Below are 21,136 nucleotides of genomic sequence, written 5' to 3'. Positions count from 1 at the left end.
AACATATCTGCATATTTTTACACAAAGTAAATTCTGAAAAATTAAGCACAGAACTGGTTATGAATTATCGTTATTAAATATGACATTTCAAAGGGCCAACGTACTGCATTTCAGTTCCAATTAAGTGCAAAGTCACCTTACATCGTGGGATCTGAGGTCCTCACGGCGGTGAGTAAGAAGATGGCCGTCTCCTGGGTGGTAAATTTCTAACAGACGAAGACAGCCATCTTTTCGTACTCACCGCCGTGAGAACCTCAGATCATACTTCTTATGAAGTTTGATGTATTTTGGTATTTTACACCATGTAGGCGATATCTAGTGGACCGATCTATGTGAAGACGAAGGCAGTGAGGCCCTCTGAAACGTCGGTAAGTATGTACCAGAACACACACAGTAGAACATCCCAGAGGAAAGCGATCTTCGTGATCTTGTTCGCATCATATAATGAGCCAAGCACGAATTCATGCATTCACAATAAAATATTGCCAATATTCAAAGAACAGAAACGCTCACTCACAATTTCATTTACCATATAAAATGCCTTTTTACATCGAAAATGAGGCATGATCTGTGTGACGTCTCTAAAAATCTACTCATATATAAGCACGAATATAATTTCTAATGCTCCCCTACTTCCAAATTTAAGCACATTCTTATTGAGCAAGAATATAGCTGTAAATATCCTCGTATGTGGGGGGTTCATTGCCTCGGGATGAAATTTTCCCTACCAGCGGGAGAACGGAAGCGTATTGCAGATCGGGAAATACTGGTTGTTCTGTTAATTAAATCGGCAGGTACGATTTCAGCTCAACCACGCACCCTGTGATGTATCAGAAACACGCGCGTATACTCGGTTCATCGCTTCAGTGACCGCAGGTCCTGTACAACATCGTCGAGTATCAACACTGCAGTGAACCAACGAACTCTTCATCACAAAGTACCGGTGGCCGTCTCACCAAACTTTATACTGTGCAACCATCAGGGCAAACGACGCTCTGAGGTCCGGTCAGTAAAAAACACATTATCACTGAATGATACCAAGACAGTGGGAGGAATTCTTTGTACGATCCATTCAAAAATACGAATGAAATCAACTCGTAATTAGCAGGAAATGTTCTTACCTCAAAATATCAGTCCACCTACAGCAAAATTTAATCTCCAAGGCCATTTAACGGATTTCGACTAAATGCGGTATGAGGGTCTATACTTATAGTTAGAAAGTAATTTGAATTTTTCGTCATATCGGTACCCTCTGTTAATAAACTTCATAGATTTTATCAAAATAAGCCTGATCGTTAAAACACAATTTGCTGATTACGTAGTGGCTAATCTAAACATGAAGATGGCTGTCTTGTGGGTTGTAGCGCCGTGTGAATTGGCAGACGTTTGACGACGTTTCAGAGGTCCTTGCTGCCTCCATCATCAGGGAGACGGTAAACTTCTATCAGACTACACGGCTCTATAACCCACAAGACAGCCATCTTTGGGTTAAAGAAATTTGGGAGGGGGGTGATACAGACGCACACATACAGGAGCCCAGAATCCTCCCGCCCTAAATGTCCCGTTGGCGCTCTGTGAACATGTGAAGGTTTAAAATTACACAGAAGCTGTCACAGATTAACAGGACGTGGGTAAACAGACACGCGAGAGAGCAAACTTAATTTCAATGCTTTTTACGAGAACATTCATTCCTCTGCGCTAGAGTTCTTTGAAAGACTAAAAAACGAAGCGAAATTAATTTTGATTTCAGCCGAGTCCGACCCCCTAACACACACGATTCAAGAAAGTGCACACACGACAGACACAAACGGCTTACAAAATTCGTGCCCGCATTCAAAATATTAAAACTCTCTTTCGTATCCTGCCATTTGTACTTTCCTCGCTGTGATGACGACGCTGTTAATTAAACGTCAGTGCAAATAAGACAATGAATAAACGAAATACTGCCTGTAATTTAGCAGTCGCCTCTCTAATTACTATGCACAATATTATCCCCTGAGACAGGGATTGCTTGGAATCCAATTAATTTGTAGTTCAGTTCACAGAGCGCTACATTCCAAAGGAAGGCAACCACCTCATTAAATTCTCCAGTAGACTAGGCAAAGAGACGGCTCGCGTATACATTTCTCCTGGCTTAAATATTATTGTTGTTATATTATTTTTAAAACGTGCTGGAAGGCAGGAGTTCGTTTCTCTCAGGGGTCGCAGGCTCTTTGCGGAGGCAAAGTCAGTGATTAACTGGCATGCAGTTTAATTTCGTATTTTTTCACCTGCGAAACAATTATTTTTAACGAGTGAGAGGATTTGTGTGGCGTTTATAGGCTAACCGGAAAAACTGAAATCACAGAACATGATTTCGACCAGCGTGGTTCAACTGGCGGCCCGCGAATGCCGGAAATCTGATCCGGAGGTAATTTTGCATCGAATCGAAATTTGCAATGACGACATTTAAGCAAACTTGTTTAATTACAAGTAATCACAAAATAAGAGGCTCTGATGCTCCAAACCTTGAGTTCTCGGGTTAAGAAATGAGACACTTCGAGGTTAACAAGCGATTCGGAGCGATTGGTTCGCAGGAGAACAGGTTACCATATCTGCAGAATGTGTTTAAACATGAAGCAACACATTCCTAATAGAACGGAAAAATTTGGTCTACTGTTACGGACGTGATCATGCAGACTATTATGACAGTGTGTGCAGCAAAAGCTATTGATTTTGATTAAGGTTTACAGGAATGTATCAGCACGAATTTCTGAAAGTTCATTTAATTATAAACTTTAATCAAGCATCAGTTTACTGTGCCCTGACAGGAGGTTGATTTTAACATTCACAGAGAATATTTTCCAATACCTGTGACATGCAATCACGCGGTTAAAATAAAAGTTCATAACATACCACCTATCAATTCTCCAGTTAATAGTAGTGAAAATCGCTTATAAACAAACCTCTTCGCGTATTATGCACGGCATCTGATGGTCCAGTCTCTACTAGAATAAAATTTCACTCACAGGCTCATCTAAGATTCATCAATTTCAGTCCACATACGAGCTCATAGATACTGAGCTACATTCATTCTCGTATTTATGTAATCCAGCAACAAGACAACTCAGTTGAGACGGCGTCACTTTCAAGACATCGTCCCTGTGCAGGGCTGTCCAAACTAGTATAAGGGACAGTTCACTCGAAACTTATCATTTATATAAGTGAGTCGTATTTAATAAACTACCACGCGGTTAGAACGCTGGCCTTGTAATCCTGGGGTCTCGGGTTCGATTCCCGGCGGTGCCCGAATTTATAACTTGTGTTGGGCAAGGCCGTGGTCTAGGCAACACGGAGTTTTCCTCCGTGGCATCCCAACAATTACTCCATTCACACACAGAAGAAGGCAATGGCAAACCACTTCTGGATCATCTGCCAAGAACGTATATGAACAGGTCCCAGTCCGAGAAAAGGATGGAATGATCCTGTTCATATGGACCTGTCGTCAGACAGAACACTAAATAAATAAAATAAACTAAACTAAATGTTGATTCACTGGATCAGACAGGCAGAGCGTAATCAACGATACCGATGGTTAATAATTCAACCAATTAAGCGTCCGGAGAAGTGATCCTACCCGTAGTCTTACTCTACATGTAGTTTTAGACGTCAGACAAAATCGAAAAATATCGGTGGAAAAATCCACAAATCTCATTTGCAACCGTTGGCACACCTGAATTCAGGAAGCCATTACGAAATATACGAAATTATTTTTCTTACGTCCATTAGTTTATATATTTACTGGGTTGTATAAAAACTTGTGTAAATAAAATTTTTGTAGGAAGATTTCAGACAAAATGCTAGAAATAGGGGATCCCATAGCTGTATCATCGTGGTGCTACCACCAAGTGTTGTTGAATTCGAAAAAAAATCCTGGTTAACGGTTACTGCGAGAAGGTCACATATCTCTTTTTCTGTTTCTTCGTTGTCCGGTTCTAATTTTGTTTATATAATTTCTAATGTTTCTATTATTGGGATATTTGTGTGTAAATTAGAAATGTCTAGCGTTATCATTGTGTATAAGTGGTTTGGAAAATAATATTTTTGATACTTTCTCCGCATTGTACGGAATTCTTTACGTTATATTTGTACGGCAGATCTAAATATTGTTTTAACAATTCTGCAATAAATTTATAAATTTTATATGTGGGAGCATTTCTATAATTTACTACAGGTCTAATTGGGTTGTTTTCTATGCGTAATTTGATTAAGGTATTATGTTTTGGAGCTTGGGGTTTCATTTGCATATATTTCTAACGATGTTGTTTATCAATGATTCTATGTCATCTGTTGATGACTTTTGTTTGTATGCATATTTTTATATTCCAATACACTACACGGTATGCAAGGTTTTAAGATGACTTCCACCCGGACGATAAGTCTACTTGTTCACAGTAAACATTAAAAGCTCCACCGTCCTGTTACTGACTCCCCGTAACGTCCAAATATTCACAAAACACCCCGTTCTAAAGCACTCGGAAGCAATGTTCATCCCTTAATGTATTTCTCATCTTATCCTTGAGATGGTAAGAAAGGACACGGAGGTAGCCAGACATTCTTAACAACGGAGAACTTGTGTGGACGTTAAGTGACCTGGCAATGTACGTCTCCAGTAATCGCGACGTACCACATAGAATGTCAGCAGGAATTATCAAAGAATAATGTTCCTGTGGTTTTACTCAGTCCATCCAGCTGAATTAACGGACAGTACTTCAAATATACCACAACCTCCTTCGCAATCCTTACCTACATGCCCCTAAAAATAATTCTTTCATCACATTCCAACTGATAACATTATAAGGTCGTTCCAAACATAAGAACAAATATACTGTGTGCTTGATTCGAAACTTAAGTACGTTTAAGGGCGGTGAAGTGTCCAAAATTACCACACCATGCAGTTGTCGTGTAACACAGCTGTACGCCCAGGCATGTCCACCCCTGAAGTAGGCCTATATCATGAGGTTCCTGAATTGTAAGTAATTTGTTCAGAACTGTACTTACTAATTAATTCCGCGGACAGCGGCACCTGGACCAGCGTCGATCCAGGCCTTCAATTACGTCAGTGCAAAATCCTTGGAGTGATTTAATGAAAACAGGCAAAACGGATGTGACGAGCCACTCTCTCCCCCCCTCTCTCTCTCGTCCTACAGTGTTGACACGTTTCGAAAGAGATGTCTCTCTCTGTCTGATGGTGATCAGGTCGATAACAGCGATCTGTTTGCGTGATGCTGTTAAAGTTTGTTTTGTCAGTCTAGTGCTACAAGTATGTAACTAACTCAGGACACAAAGTGAAGGACCGACCGAACACCAGTTAAATTGGATCTGTCGTGATGGAACGAAACGCAGTCATGGGGGATCCCTTCCAACCCAGGATCGTGGTGTTTACCCGCCAGACGTCAACTGATTTCGGTTTTGCTCGTGAACACTCAGGAGCGCCCCACGTGTCAGTAACGTGACACGTGGGACTATAGTTCAGTGGACAACCTTGAAACAACGTCCCGAGAGAGGAATAATTAAAAATCAATCACGTGTCTATTAACAGCTAGGTGTGTTAGCTGTTTTAACTCGCCGCATTTCATTACACTTAACAATCCTGATAGTCTGTCTTCAGCAAGGACTTAATTCGCAGAAATTTAATTCCTTTAAGTGGAAAGGGATCTGACATTTTAAGACAGAAACCACTGACTTTTAAAATGACGTCACTCGTACGTGATGTGTTATACGAGGTTCTCAGGGCTCTGAATATGTCCATAGTGTTTCGCTGGGTTGCGGACTTGTTTACAGACAGCAACAGTACCGCCTCCTTCCTTCTTCAGGGATAATGACGATGAAGGCAGCATGATCCAGCTACAAACTGATTACACACACGACCACCGCGGGGACTAACTGTTCGAAATTAAATGTTGAATTACTCGTTCTGCCCAAGTATGTTATTTCAAGGGGCTGAATCATTCAACAAGAAGATGGAAAACGGTAACTTGGACAAGAATTTCTCAGCCTTCTATGGAAATCGATACCCTGTTCGCAGCAACTGGTAACATGACATACCATGACCCGAACGTAACGAATTCACTCCCTGAAACTCTTACTTAACCAACATCTATTTTAATATTATCCTACATAACCTCAGGCCTCCAAAGTGCCCTATTCCTTTCAGGCTTTAGAATCAATATGCATTTCCCACAGAAATAATGCTTGATTGCGCAAAGGCCTCGCAGTGAAGAATATAATATACGTTTCCCTATTTTACTCAGACACTTCCTGATTGCTTTCCTGCCAGAATATAGCCCGGAAATGTAATACGCGTCTCATTACCACCTGAAACTACCCTATTGATGATTTCACGCCACATATTACATACAATCCCTCGTCGTTAATTACATTATAGGACTATTTCTCCTAATTGACCAAGCCACATTAATTAAATTTATGTTTGTGTATCGTAGAAGGCCTCTGGCCAGATCGGTATTACAGTACCAGCTGATAATTACAGTTTATATTAAATTAATTAGATTTCTAAAAAAAAGAGTTTATCGTTTCTGCTACGAAGGTAGAAAAATACGGTCATTTATGACGACTATCTGCTGGAATGCTGCATCGCGTAGAGGAATTGGCTTCACCTTCGTGGTCTACTCATCGCTCTGAGTATGGAGGCAGTAAGGACCTCTGAAACGTCGGTAACCTTGCGTTGCAACAACCCAGAAGACAGTCATCTTCGTATTAGTCCCCGTGAGAACCTAAAACTTCACCTAGGAAATACGAACGTCTCCGTAAACCACATCAGTCAAACTTCAACTTCACTGTCACGTGTTTAAATCACATTTAATATCTTGCATTATTCCTTCTCAGAAAGGACAAGTTGTCTGAGAGGATAATTTCTCACAAGCCCCTAATTTTAAAAGTCCAGGCCTTCTGCCAGAACGTAATAGTCACAGTCACAGGTCAGTGCTCGGCATTATACGCAATACATGCTCAGAGTTCACAAAAGGGCAATATCCTATACAAGTTTAAAACCTACTTTTAAAATCCACTTCATAACGTTTAGTATTAACAGAAATGTACTTACCGTTAAGGCGTGTCCACTTCCAGCGATGCTAAGGTAAAGTTTGAAAGAATCCAGAAAGCAGGTCGCTTCTTTTCCAAGGTTTCTGAAACAGGAGAACGCGGTTCCTCTTAAATTGGTTATAATTGCTTGTCCGAATTTTCGGGTCTACGGGTGGGTAAGCGTGGTTAGTATCAATCTGGCGTTTGCCTCGCCAAGACAGGGGTTCAGATGGGAGACACACGGCCCGATCAATTTATCTCAGCGAGTTGCAGTTCTTTACAACAGCTTTGTTACAAGGATACGAAGGTTCAAACTTTAAAGTAACTAACAAACGAATACTTTCCTTGGTAACGGTACCAGACGGCCCAACGCTGCTAGTAACATAGCTGGCCAAAAATATCTTTAACAAGTTTCATTCATTTAATCCTATGTACGTAACAAACGTCTTAATGGTAGTTTTTTCCGTCTCCTTCGTGGTCTGGTAAGTGGACGCTTTCACAGAGGTTTTCTGACAAAATTTTTCATGATTTCGCGGATATCTTAAGATAGCTGTCTTCTGGGTTGTTGCGCCGTGTAGTCTGGTAGAAGTTTGCCGACGTTTCAGAGGTCCTTGCTGCTTGAGTCATCGCCCTTATAATGGAGGCAGCATGGACCACTGAAACGTCGGTGAGCGTCTACAAGACTACACGGCGCTACAGTCCAGAAGACAGCCATACTCAGACTCGCCACCGTGAAAACCTCAAATCCTACAAGATTATATGATTCAGAAACAAGGTTCATATGAAAAAGTAGTTCGAGTCTTTTGAACCCAGTACTCATCTGCTTAGAATTCTTCTCAGGGTACCGCCATGTTTCTAGTTAGGACTGTTTAATAATAGAACCAGTTAATATGGTTGCAGAAACAACTGTGGGTCATTCATGTCCGGGAAATGGAGTCTGCAAACCTGGGAGTAAGACCTTCAGCGTTTATCTTCTACCACGCAAAGAAGTTATAAAGTACCGAGCGAGATTCCGGGCAGAAGGATTTGTGGGGGGCAGTGAAACACCCCATAAGTGCCACTCTTTATGAAAGTGAACTTGTTTAAACTCTGTAAAAAGTTTATTAGAGTAGCGTGCGCATCAGACCGATATTTGAACCAGCACTAAACTGCAGATACGTAGCAACTTTATGGAAGTCTCCAAAGTTAATCTTCAGATTATAAATATAATAACATTTTTACAGAATTCCATAATTCCTGTAAAAGCCGTCCCAACTTGGAAATATCTGTTAATACAAGATTAAGAAAGCGTAAAAAAGATGCAGTGTTGCAAGATTAAGAAAGCATCTCTGAGATGGCAGTCTTCCGGGTTGTAGCGATCTCTTCGCTCAAATAAAATTTGTCAAACTCCTCACACCTCAGGGTTCGAAAGTTACAGAATAATTAACTCATTAAGAACTTCGCGGCTTAAGTATGTTTTGTAACACGCGATTAGACACGCCCCAGCGACTTCGCCATATTTAATCGGGATATTTTTAATCTAAAGAGTTGAGTCTCAATTCTGCAGCAGGTCTCCACGACCATTCCCCACAACGTCACTCAGCAGCCTGTGAGAATTCACACCCCACGAGGTTCGTGCAGCAATTGGGACACGTGGGTAAACAGCCCTCATAATTCACCCTTTCATTTAAAGTTGCCTTAGAACTTACGTTAAATCATATAATACATATATATGCATATAAAATAAAGCTGTCCCACTATACGCCATGTATGCGCTTGGGGGGAGAGAGGGGTATAGCTCCTACTCAATTCTTGACCTCGGCACTAGATGGGGGTGAGTGGTCAGCATCACGCCCCGGCCGAGTGTATATATATCACACTCACGTCTTGATCGGTTTTACGCCTAAACACGCGTGTGTAAGAGTTTTCAAGGCTATATGGACTTCGCCAGTTGAAACGACGTTACAAAATAAACTTGCGAACAAATTTTGAAGCGATTTATTCACCTGATATGTTGAAGGGAGGAGTTTCTCTCTGAAAGCCCTCGTGGACAATTCCCAGTTCTAAACGATTTAATTGGAAAAAAATACGTCACTTATTCAAAAGCCTCTCCTTCGAGTTCAGTTGTCTTAAGTTTCATCCGAATGGCCGCCATGAAACATTAAAATAATGAAAAGGGCTGGACACGCTTTCAATCGGTAAACTAACAGCGCAGACCATTTTACACGCAAACAAAAGACTGTCGATGGATTCTCCTCGTGCTTTAGACACGTAAAGTGTCGTACAAATCTTTCCCGCATTCAATTAAGGCCACTCAAATTAATTAAAGTGTTATTAAAGGGAGCACGTCATTTACATAGTACACTGTCATTGTGAGGGGACCAACGAAGGACAATGCAAACATTTTGACGAAATTTAACAAAAGTTCCGGAGCGCTCAAACAAATTCTGTACAGAACACAAAGTGACGAAGAGGCAAACATGACCGGTAGCCCCCCCCCCCCCCCCCCGACAATACCAACCACAAAACGCGAGTGCCAAAATATCCCGAAAAACGGAGGGAATTTTCTTCGTAGCGGTTGGCACTCAATCTGATGCTTGATTCAGCGTCGTGGCAGAGCGGTCATGACTCCTCCGGAGGTCGCGGGTTTAAATCTTGACCGTGAGACTGGCTATCATAACTCAGGTTCTTCGTGGTTTTCCACAGTCCCTTCAGACTAATGCTAGGATAGTATCTTAAATTACGTCAAGACTGCTTCCGTTCACATACTTTCTAATTCATTTTTCATTAATCATCCTCTCACTCCACGTCACATCGTCGACGCTACTGAAATCGTCCTTAAATGATATGAAAGTAAGCAAATAAATAGATTCTGTGTAATGCGTTTCATGCGGTTCTATATAATGTCGCTAACATTCGTGTCTGATTATCGCTCATGCAATTTTTGTACCGGAGTAACTGAGTTTTCTTTTTAATGATACTAAGAGTGTGATCTCACTTATACAGAACACCTGAAATTGGTTACCTTCTGTAACAATTTTCCATCGTCATATGCTTATCAAGTAACTTCATATTTAAGCTTCAAATCATATTAACATGCATTATCCTTCCTATTAAACTCATAAACATAATAAAAATCATTCTATTCAGGTACATAATATACTAAGACAAACAAATGAACATCAAAAGTCGATTCCTTTACGTACATTTCAGACATTAATGTAACAACCTTAAAAATATTCAGGACGTTTTCCTTGTAATTCATTAAATGTTCATCAAAACGAAATTTTCAGACTGCGCGATGAACCGTCTCTGAGGTAATCGTGAAAATTCGATTTGAGCTCCATCTAATTAATAGTAGGATCTGTGTTTGCTGTTAGATAAGACATTTAAATCAGTTGAGATTATTTCTGGACCAGCCGGAATCTCGGATACCCGGATACCTGTCAGCAGCTATGCCGAGAGGCACAAATGGGTTGGCTACACGCGAATTTGAAACAGGAGTAAGCCGAAAGTGATGTGGATAATTTCCTTACTTAACCTTGCCCATCGGCACATTGTACATCACTTCGGTGCGAGCAGTCTCTGTGCACCGATGCTCTGAAACAGTCTAACAAGTGTTTATTTGTTATTTAATAAATACGCCATAAGCTTGTTATTAAACCGCCACGGTGGTCTAGCGGTTAGAACGCTGCCCTTGTAAACCTGGGGTCTCGGGTTCGATTCCCGGCGGTGCCCGAATTTATAACTTGTGTTGGGCAAGGCCGTGGTCTAGGCAACACGGAGTTTTCCTCCGTGGCATCCCAACAATTACTCCATTCACACACAGAAGAAGGCAATGGCAAACCACTTCTGGATCATCTGCCAAGAACGTATATGAACAGGTCCCAGTCCGAGAAAAGGATGGAAGGATCCTGTTCATATGGACCTGTCGTCAGACAGAACACTAAATAAATAAATAAAATATAAAGCTTGTTATTAGATTCAATAATCTTTGCCGTGTTCGCATGCACGTGGAGAATTGAAAAAAATAAGTCTACACCTACCGCCCCCCTAATCTAAAGTTCTAGTCGTCTAGTCTAAACTTTAGGTGCAGTGTGTTGTTAGCTATGGCGGTGTGTCGCACTGGCCGTGTTTATAAATAGTACCGTACGCAATTGGAAAAGTTAATCTTTATTTTATTTTTAGTTTATTTAAAATAATATAATTTACCTGCATTGGGTAAAAAAGGACTTTCTGATACGCGGTTTTGGGTAATGAAGGAAAAAGTTTGGGAATCAGTGGGTTACGTAAAGCAGACCTAGAAGGAATCGCAGATTCGTGAAACAGATTTTAAAAACGAATCCCCAATACGGAATTCGATTTTTGTCAGTCGGTGGCTGGAAATTTACGTCAATTATTTACGTGCGATATTAAACTTTGCTGCTTTAACTTAACGTAAAATCATTCGCCCCTAAGTTTGAAATAATTTGTTTTTATTCAACAGAATGTGTGTGTTTGTACCTCGCATGTAGATACACGCGTTAGTCAAAGAATATCAAATAGGCGTCGCTAGCATATTTATTCCATATTAAATGAATTAATGAACATCACAGCGTATTTTCGTGAATGGTAAAAGCTATTTCATTTTAGAAAATATTTTATTTTGGGGGGATTAATGGCAGGGACACTTTACTCACCTGTACCTTTCTGTTTATTTACAGAACAAATATTTGGTACTAGACTATTAAAATACACACAAAAAATGTATGAAAATCTCTCTTGTAACTTCTGTGGAATATATTTCTCCAATTGATACCAAGCACTTAAGCCGGACTGCAAGTGGTTTATTACAGCAATGCCAACCCTTCAGTTACAAATTACTCGTCGTCATCGCATTTATTTGACCCTTCTCGAGGGCATTCGCGATTCACCTACCTTAATAAGAGTCTTCAGCACGTTATTAGTGCAAAAGCGGCTGATATACTCCATTGTCTCGCTCGGGTTACTGTCTCCAACCAGAGCATCGGGGAGAAGAAATCCACGAAGAACAATAAGAAATGTCTGGACCGTAACATTTCTTATTACGCCCTCTCCGTTTCGACTGTTCGTCTGCATGCCATCCTGCTTGAGGCACTAAAAATTTTATACGACGGATAATACTCACTTGGAGACTGGATGTGTTATTGACATCACTTTCACTCGGCTCATCTTACGTCAAATCTATGACGTCGTAAAATATCGTCTCTGCCTCTCGGGACAGCGGTCTCCTTCGGAAAGGCAGTTCAGCGTCCTTGTGTGGTTAAATAAACCTATTTTGTAGATTACATTCACTCTCGACCTTCAACTTCTGATGATTCATGTTTTCAAAGATCTATGTGTTTCCAGAGTTACGAAAATTAAAAACACTGAAGGTTTATGTTTTAAGTAAGCAGAAAAATGTTCGAACTTGCCTTAATAAATACGGCAATTACATTTATCCAGCTCAGCATCGCATCTTAACGGGTATATTCGGTGCAAAAGGGTTTTTCGCCTGGCTGAGCTCTGGTAGAAATAGAATTTTAAAATAATCGATAATTTATTGGTACCTGTTTCTTATAATTCTTACGTAAATCTCTGTGATACACCTTAATTATAATCACAAAAACGACTCAATATAATGACTATTCATACGACCAATCCACACAGGAAAATATCAACTGCACAGATGCTACTGTCAACACACGTACGCATCGCGGAACAGTCACTTCTCTAGGGCGTTTCTTGAAAATAACACAAGTAAAATAATGAAAGTACTTACTTCTACGACAATTTTATGAGTACGTCTCCCACGACCAAACCTCCAAAGTGAAAGCGATACCACACAAACCCGACTCCTCAAATAAAAAGTGAATTACGCTACGAGCAACCAATACCACACTTAACATTACGTCTTGAACGCGGGAAGTGCTTACAGCGCCGTACACCTGCTAGTCGCCGTCAGCTCCACCCCCCCCCCCCCCCCCCCGTCTAATACTTCAAAACGTTTAGTTCATTAAGGCGTTTATTATTCACGCCAACGCGAAAGCTGTCTGGTAATGTAACAGCTACACTGAACTGCTTATAAAGCTGTCTGTCTCCTCTTTGAGCTTCGGGTTGCGTTGTATTCCAGCATTCAGTCATTATGATCGTTCGTTTGTCTGTCTGTCTGTCTTAGTGTACTCGACGTCTCATTTCATATTCTGCTGGTATTTATCTCGCGGGAAAGATCAACAACAGCTCCTAGATACTATCGCAGACCGATTAACAAAAAATTCACACTAAGAATCTGACCATCAAAACACGAAAATCAAAGGAAGGTGCAGACGGAATTGGTCCTGTGATCGTTCAGTGTCAAAATGAATTCGTAATTCAAGGATTCTCGATCATTTTAGACCTAAATGCACATCCGTACCTTTAAATCGCTTTATTAAAACTTCATGTCGATAGAGTATGATATATAAAAATGTGCTTAACGTGTAAACCATTCGCGTGTTGCTCAGTCAATCAGAGCTCGTAAATTTCTACGGATTTCTGGTAGAAACAGCCACCTTTTTGCAGTACGATTTAGGTATTCAAGACGCGAATTTTTCTGCCATTTTTAATCATCGGCGAAAAGCGGAACAAACAGTTCCAGTGCGTGAGTTACATCAGTTGCAAACACTTCGCTGTCGACAAGTTAGAATTTTAGCGCGGCTGACTGAAAAAAGGACAATTTTCCGGAATGCCGGGTTAGGAAAAACGACTGTATGTCCTGGATTTATAAGAATCACGATCACGTGATCAGCTATAAAACTAACCAATCAGAAGACGACACGCTGAATCTTCATCACCATCTCCACTGACTCGTGATATTGGATTCTCGTTGTAAGTGCGTCTCTGAAAGGCCTATACAGTCTTTGAAATGTTTGGCAGCTTCAAAAACATATCCTTCGTACTAATCACTACGTATTCATGAAGACAAAGGAAGTTTCAACTGCAATTTTACCGTTCAGTATCTAACCTTTTGAACGCGTCGCCTCGTTAGGACAGCTGACACAGCACAAGGTCTTCGCAAATTCTGCCGTTGTCCGTCAGAACCCTTTTTTACAATGAAAAATATGACTGTTCTGCAAAAAGACAAGTAAAGACTTGTAAAAAGTTCCGAGCCAATTTTAATTGAACTTCAAAGATCTTCACATGGGATATTTTCACATTGTTTCGAAATTTTACGTAATCTGGAGGGGGTTGCATTCTTTTAAATCAGTAGAAAAATTCTCATCAATAAAGATTGAACTGTTTAAAATCAGGTAACATATTTAAAAAAAAAAGAGAAACAGTGCGTGCCTGTAAGCATAATAATATGTAATATAAGAACTGAAGATGGCTGTCTTCTGGGTTGTTGTGCCGTGTAGTCTGGTAGAAGTTTGCGTATGTCATGGCGTGAATACACAGAACTCTTTAAGTCGATATGGCTGCATTACGTAATTCCAAGTGAATACATCAGGAAATGTAATAAAAATGTATCGGCTAAATACAGTCCACAAGTTTTATATTAATATTATCTTCACAAACACGCCTTACGCATCTCTAAGTGTTGCACGATTTGACGTTTTCCGACGAACAGTATGTATCCATTCTCAGCTCTTTGTGCTACATGTCTCGCCCACCTCATCCTATATCTACGAGGGTCGCTCATTAAGTAATGCCCCACATTTTTTTCCTCAGAACATATTTATTCAAGATGGCTCAAATTTAGTGACAATATAAATCAATGTTTCCTTTACACATACTATTTTTCCACATAGTCCCCATCAACTTGTACGGTTTTACGCCAGCGTGGAACAAGTGCATGCATGCCTTGCCGGTACCAGCTCTTGTCCTGTGCACGTAGCCATGTCCTCACTGCTTGAATCACGGTCTCGTCATCTTCAAATCTTGTTCCGCGGATAGCATCTTTAAGTGGCCCAAAGAGATGGAAGTCGGAGGGTGCCAGATCTGGACTGTAGGGTGGATGGGGTAGCACCGTCCAACCCAATTTGGTGATTTCTTCCCGGGTTCTCAGACTTGTGTGAGGGCGTGCATTGTCGTGCAGGAGCAAAATTTCTGCTGGATGCTTGTGAGGCCGAACTCGTCGAAAACGCTTCTTGAGGGTTTTCAGGGTCCTGATGTACGCGTCTGAATTGATGGTCGCACCTCTTGGCATCACATCCACAAGAATGACCCCATCACTGTCCCAAAAGACAGTCATCATGACTTTTCCGGCGGAGGGAGTTGTCTTGAATTTCTTCTTTCTCGGTGATTGAGGATGATGCCACTCCATTGACTGCCTTTTTGTCTCTGGCTTAAAGTGGTGTATCCAGGTTTCGTCACCTGTAATGATCCGGGACAGAAAGACCTCTCCCTCAGCATCAAAACGCTCCAACAATTCAGAAGAAATCGTTTTCCTTTGAATCCTGTGGTCTGCTGTGAGACTTCGTGGAACCCATCTTGCGCACACCTTCGAATATGCGAGAGCCTGGATAATTGCAATCACACTTCCATTGCTGACTGAAAGCTGTTGGGCCAATTGTCGAGTTGTGATGCGCCGATCCTCACGAATAATGGCATCCGCGCGGTTCAACATGTCTGGAGTGGTGGCTGTGGCAGGACGCCCAGAGCGCGGCAGATCACGGAGCTCGGTTTCTTCACTTCCTGAAGCTTTAACTCTCTTAGCCCAGCGACCAACGGTGCTCCTATCGACTGCACAGCTTCCATACACAGCACACAAACGTTTATGAATGTTCACCACCGTTTCTTTTTCAGCAACAAGGAATTCAATTACAGCTCGTTGCTTGTAACGAGAGTCGTTCACAGACGCCATTTTAACAGTTCACTACAGCTCCGCTATCGGTTGGAATCATTTGAAACTCCGTACACGAACGCGGGAAACATCAAATCTCAAGCATGTAAAAGTACACTTTTCTATCTTCATTATTGGCTGAGAAAAAAAATGTGGGGCATTACTTAATGAGCGACCCTCGTATATTGTGTTGTAAAGCACTTTATACTCTAACTTACCTCCCGATCCCCCCCCCCCCCCAGCCCCGGGCATGTACGGTAGACTGGTTAAGAAACACTCTGTATATATTGTACTCGCGGTTATGATAAGTTCAATGCAGGAGGAAACAAGTACTCCATTTGTAGCTCCCCCCCCCTCCTTCGGACCCAACGTCTTTTATGAATACGAGAACGGACTCTCCCCGTCTTCCAGTGTTCCTGAGGACAGTATAAATCTTTGAGTGACCCGACGTATAAGCTAGCACCCCCAACCCTCGACGGTTCAGAGGGCGCCTCAAGGGAGGAAGGAATATGCTATGAAGACGATAGAAGAAGGCAATAGTAGCAGGAACTGCGAAGTTCAAACACAAGAGAACGCTGGAGCCCCACATTCAAAATCAGCCCTTACATACCACGCCCAACTACTGACCAATTATCGAAACAAGTAAGTAGTATAACTACTTATCTGAAGACATGACTTAATTCATTGTGCAACAGTCAACACCGGCGTCACAGTCAGATGATTATGACCCCACCTGGAGGCAGTTAAACTGAACAGACCGTATCACTCTACGATTCATTTTAATATTATCCTTACAGCCACGCTAAGGTCCTTCAAGTGGTTACTCCCACTGAGGATTTGTGAGAACATTTTGTAAAACTTCTCACCTTTGTGTGCGCTGTTCATGAACTGCCCAAATCATGCTCCTTGATTCAACTGAGCTAACAATATTAATCATCAACACGACTGGAAATTTGTACTCCCATTCGTGCTACGTGTCCTGCCCATCTGACCACAGGAATAATCGTTAGCGAAGAACGCAAATCATGAAGCTAATCGTTACGAATTCTTTCCTAGTCACATATTACTTCATCTGTCTTGGGTTCAAATATTTTCCTTGCATCCTGTATTCAACACATACACGAAGAAACAGGTACACTAAAGTTACGTGTTTTAATGTCTAAGTTCTGCAATTTGAGGAGAGGCCACACACCAACTGAACTCTTCATGCCTCCGCATAATTCAGGCTTCATTCATTCGTAAATACTACGATAAATTACTCATATTTAAGGCAACACATTTTAGTTTGAACTGAACCTTCCACAGAAAGAAACTCGACAAACATTGCACATGTCACTAAAACGAGCAGACGAAACCTTCCAACTCTATAATATAATAATTATAACTTGAGTCCTGTTCAGGTAAATTTGCAGTTCTGATTCGTCCCACGCAGTGTAAACGCACAGAATTTAATTCGAATGTGATTGACAAATCCGAAAACTAAACTTCATCAGACTCTCCCTAATGAGTGTGTGGCTATTGGGTGTACTCTGTCTGAGTAATTACAGGGCTAGCTCTGTTGTGACGCGCACTTAAAAGCAATAAATATTGTAACGCACATCAATATCGATCTATCGATCGATCGATCCGTGTCGAGTCTAAACGCGATGTGCCAGTAGTTTCTTGTCGCCTGTGACAGTCCAGCGATGTATAGCTAGTCACGAGTAACTGCGAGCTGCACGTTTTAGTTCAACGATGCAAATATGCCGGCTACAGAAGCTCATACGTTGTGTTTACACGCTTTGATCAACGTGTGTCTTATAGTTATGTTGTGAAACACGTTTTATAATCAATATTTATAACGATCAGTGAAATAGAACTTCTGAAAAACTGCAAGTAGTTGGTGCAGCGGATAAAGCTGAGGTTTGGCGAAATAGTACTTGAAGAAATTTAACAAAATTTGCATCACTAAAAAAGGCATCTATCACGAAAACAGTAGAGGATAACGAATATGCCATTGCCAGAAGCGAAGTAACATAACCACGTGATAGTCGACTCTAGAACTCCGCTAAATGCAACAAATATTTATAAAACTATGAATTCGAAAGGGTGTGAACGGAAATGGTATTGCCGAGTATTTTTTTTGGAAGGAATACGTAAGGTCTCGATGAAGGGACTTCTCGAATAAAGAGCAGGAATGTTGATCACGGGATTGTAACGTTCACCGGCGGGGTTTCGAACCCTTGCACTCCAAACTCGGGAACAAATTTGGGTCTACTTACCCCAGGCCAACGACATACGATATCAACGTCGGGAATTAATTTCGAGGACGTGTGAGAATGACAGTGACGGTAATACAAAGCAATCAAAGCAATCCGCATCGAAATAACGACTTGAAGGCGTTAATAAAACAGTGATTTCAGAGGCTATTGGAACAGAATCAGTTTTTATTAGCATGATTGTGACGACTGAAAATAATTTCTGAGCACAGTCGCAAAACCCATTACAGAAATTGAAATCGTAGTTATCCAGCCAAAATTGTTCCACGCCACGAACGACGGGATGCTTGCAACAAGAATTATTTTTCGCAGCGCGCAAAATAATGCCTCCATTAACACACGACACCTCATATGTTCACAGCTGTCGAGATATATCGATAAGTCAATAGATATGCCAACGGCAATATTTTATTTCATTCTGGCGTGAGATATGGGGGAAGGTATTTCGTATTTATAGACGAAAGCGCTTGTTACTACACTGTCAAAAAAGGCACAGATAATCTACAAAATGCCTTCCAAGTCCTTTACTGACACAGAATTCATATAACACAGTATTAGTAATTGAAATTTTATTCATTTTGCTTATGTTGTTAAAATCAAAACACAAGAAATGTCAAATAGGCAAATGTTTAGCGGTTAGAACGCTGGCCTTGTAAGCCTGGGGTCCCGGGTTCAATTCCCGGTGGCGCTCAGATTTATAACTTGTGTTGGGCAAGGCCGTGGTCTAGTCAACACGGAGTTTTCCTCCGTGGCATCCCAACAATTACTCCATTCACACACAGAAGAAGGCAATGGCAAACCACTTCTGGATCATCTGCCAAGAACGTATATGAACAGGTCCCAGTCCGAGAAAAGGATGGAAGGATCCTGTTCATATGGACCTGCCGTCAGACAGAACACTAAAATAAAAATAATAAATATAATTGTATAATTGTTTTTTTTTCCGTTACAATACAGAGGCGCTGTGCTCAAAATGTTAAAATTTCGCTCGCTTTGGAGGTATAAACCTTTCAACACAATCCACGTAAAGAAATTCGAACGTGTTCCCTTAGTGTTAAATATGAAATATTGTTATAGTTTTGTGTGATTTGAAGCAGGTTTAAGATTCTGCTTGTGATGATCACAGACAGAGACCGCTGATTGTTAAGACTTCTGTGTCAAACAATTTCTGCATTCTCAATTAATCTAAAAGGAAGCACCAAGACAATAACTTCCCTAAGAGAATTAGTGATCGATTGGTTGTCAGTTTGTAAAAGGAAGCATTTTTAAGTGATTTACGTTAAGTAGCGTGAAGGAATTGTGGAAATCCACGAAAATCTTCAGTCAGGATTTTCGATTTTCGCTTTTGAGACCTCAACACTAGACCTCCGAATATAAGGCAGAAGTAATAATAATGTAAAATATAATTATAACCATTAATTTCTTCACTTTCTGATACAAGTATACTTCAGCACGTTCATTTCACAAAGCCCTGAGTCTCCACCTTCAGGCGAAATTAAGTATCATGCCGAATACAAGTATATAAAGAGACTGTGATACTTTGGTCTAATTTAATTTAACTATTTAATAACGGAAACGCTAATAATAGATCAACTACTCAAGATATTACCCACCTTTTGTGGATTCCGGAGTTTCAATGTCAAACTAATGAGAACACACCACTAAACCCTATTTCAGCCATACGAATCCAATCCACGTTCCCAAATTTATCATTTAATATTATCCTACCATGTTTGTCTAACCTCCTCTTCAGGCTTCCCATCTAAAATTTTGTATATATTTCTCAACCCCCCCCCCTCAAGGTTAATATTGTTTTTTTAAAGACAACAGATGACAAGACTCAAAACTGAGTGTGATAATTACTTCGTTACATCAAACGCGGTTACTCAAACTTCTGAGTTCTACGAATAAGTAGTTGTAAAAAATTTTCAGTGTTACGAAATGTGTATAAAACCCTGAGAACTTTGCAGATTTTTGGGACAGGGTATGGGACGCCATTGGCAGTAGTTCAAGATCACGTTGTGTGATAATCAGGTTCATCTACCAGAAGGTTTCTTAGAACCGCAGTTAGTTCAACATTTTTTATTTCATCTGCCTGAACAGCTTATTGAAATTCGCGTAACTTTTAGAATTAAAGTTTTCTCATCTGACGTAAATTACTCTCGCCATGAAATTAGAATATAATAGGAATATTAAACTGCCATCTAATTTAGGTAAGACCACGTTACACATTAAACCAGGAGCCACATGGATGAACTGATAACACGATAGATTAAATGTATTTTAGGGTACGAAGTGTAACAGACAAGCCGCGTAATTACTGTAAAATTACAGTTGATTGACAAAAAAACCCTTAAAATATTAATTCATCTGTGAGCTCGTTAAGATGTGGATTAAACTCAAATATGCGACTCGTGGAAACTGAGATGAATAGTTTGTAGTAGTTTGATCACTAAATAAGGACACTAATAGCAAAGTCATAGCAATATCTCACAGGTTAACACTTTGAAATGAAGGATAGTAAAAATCATGGAGCAAAGATATAATATGAAGATGTGAGAGCCATTTAATCGTGGAGAAGCTTATAGTCATAAGGTTCCCAGACAATGCCCGCTCGTCTTACACTTCATGCCCGCCCCCATTCGTGCTACATTTCCTGCCCAACGTCACCTGAATAACTTCAGTACTCTGATAATATCAGATTATCTCTTTGAATCAGAAATCATCCCGCACGTAAAATATCAAATTCACGCCATTTATTCCAACCATATTTAAGTTTAGGGCACTTATTTTTAAAAACATTTTTAATTTGTGGACCTATCAACGTAAGACGACACGATTCACATCAAGTGACAGAACGAGTTATTTACACAAATCAAGTCTCTGCTGCAAATAAATATTTAATTTGTTTCGTTACGCCCTCTGCGTTCAATACATGGAACTACTGAGCAGGAAACTATCAGCTACGTTTTGTACTTTACATTACAATGTTTCAGCC

General features: G+C 40.6%; 1 protein-coding gene across 7 annotated transcripts in view; it reads right to left on the bottom strand.

Annotated features, from left to right (window-relative positions):
• Positions 1 to 21,136, bottom strand: part of LOC110836787 (uncharacterized) — a 648,071-nt gene that overhangs the window by 253,719 nt on the left and 373,216 nt on the right. For all 7 annotated transcript variants that reach the window (XM_087340435.1, XM_087340440.1, XM_087340434.1 and 4 more), the window contains one exon: positions 7,106 to 7,187. The gene's annotated coding sequence lies outside the window, so the exon portion shown is untranslated. The remainder of the gene's footprint in view (positions 1 to 7,105; positions 7,188 to 21,136) is intronic.

Source organism: Zootermopsis nevadensis, unplaced genomic scaffold (assembly GCF_977971745.1).
Source record: "Zootermopsis nevadensis isolate Lab colony 2312 unplaced genomic scaffold, Znev_1.0 Znev_ptg000061l, whole genome shotgun sequence".
NCBI lineage: Eukaryota > Metazoa > Arthropoda > Insecta > Blattodea > Termopsidae > Zootermopsis > Zootermopsis nevadensis.
This window is presented reverse-complemented; position numbering and strand designations above follow the sequence as displayed.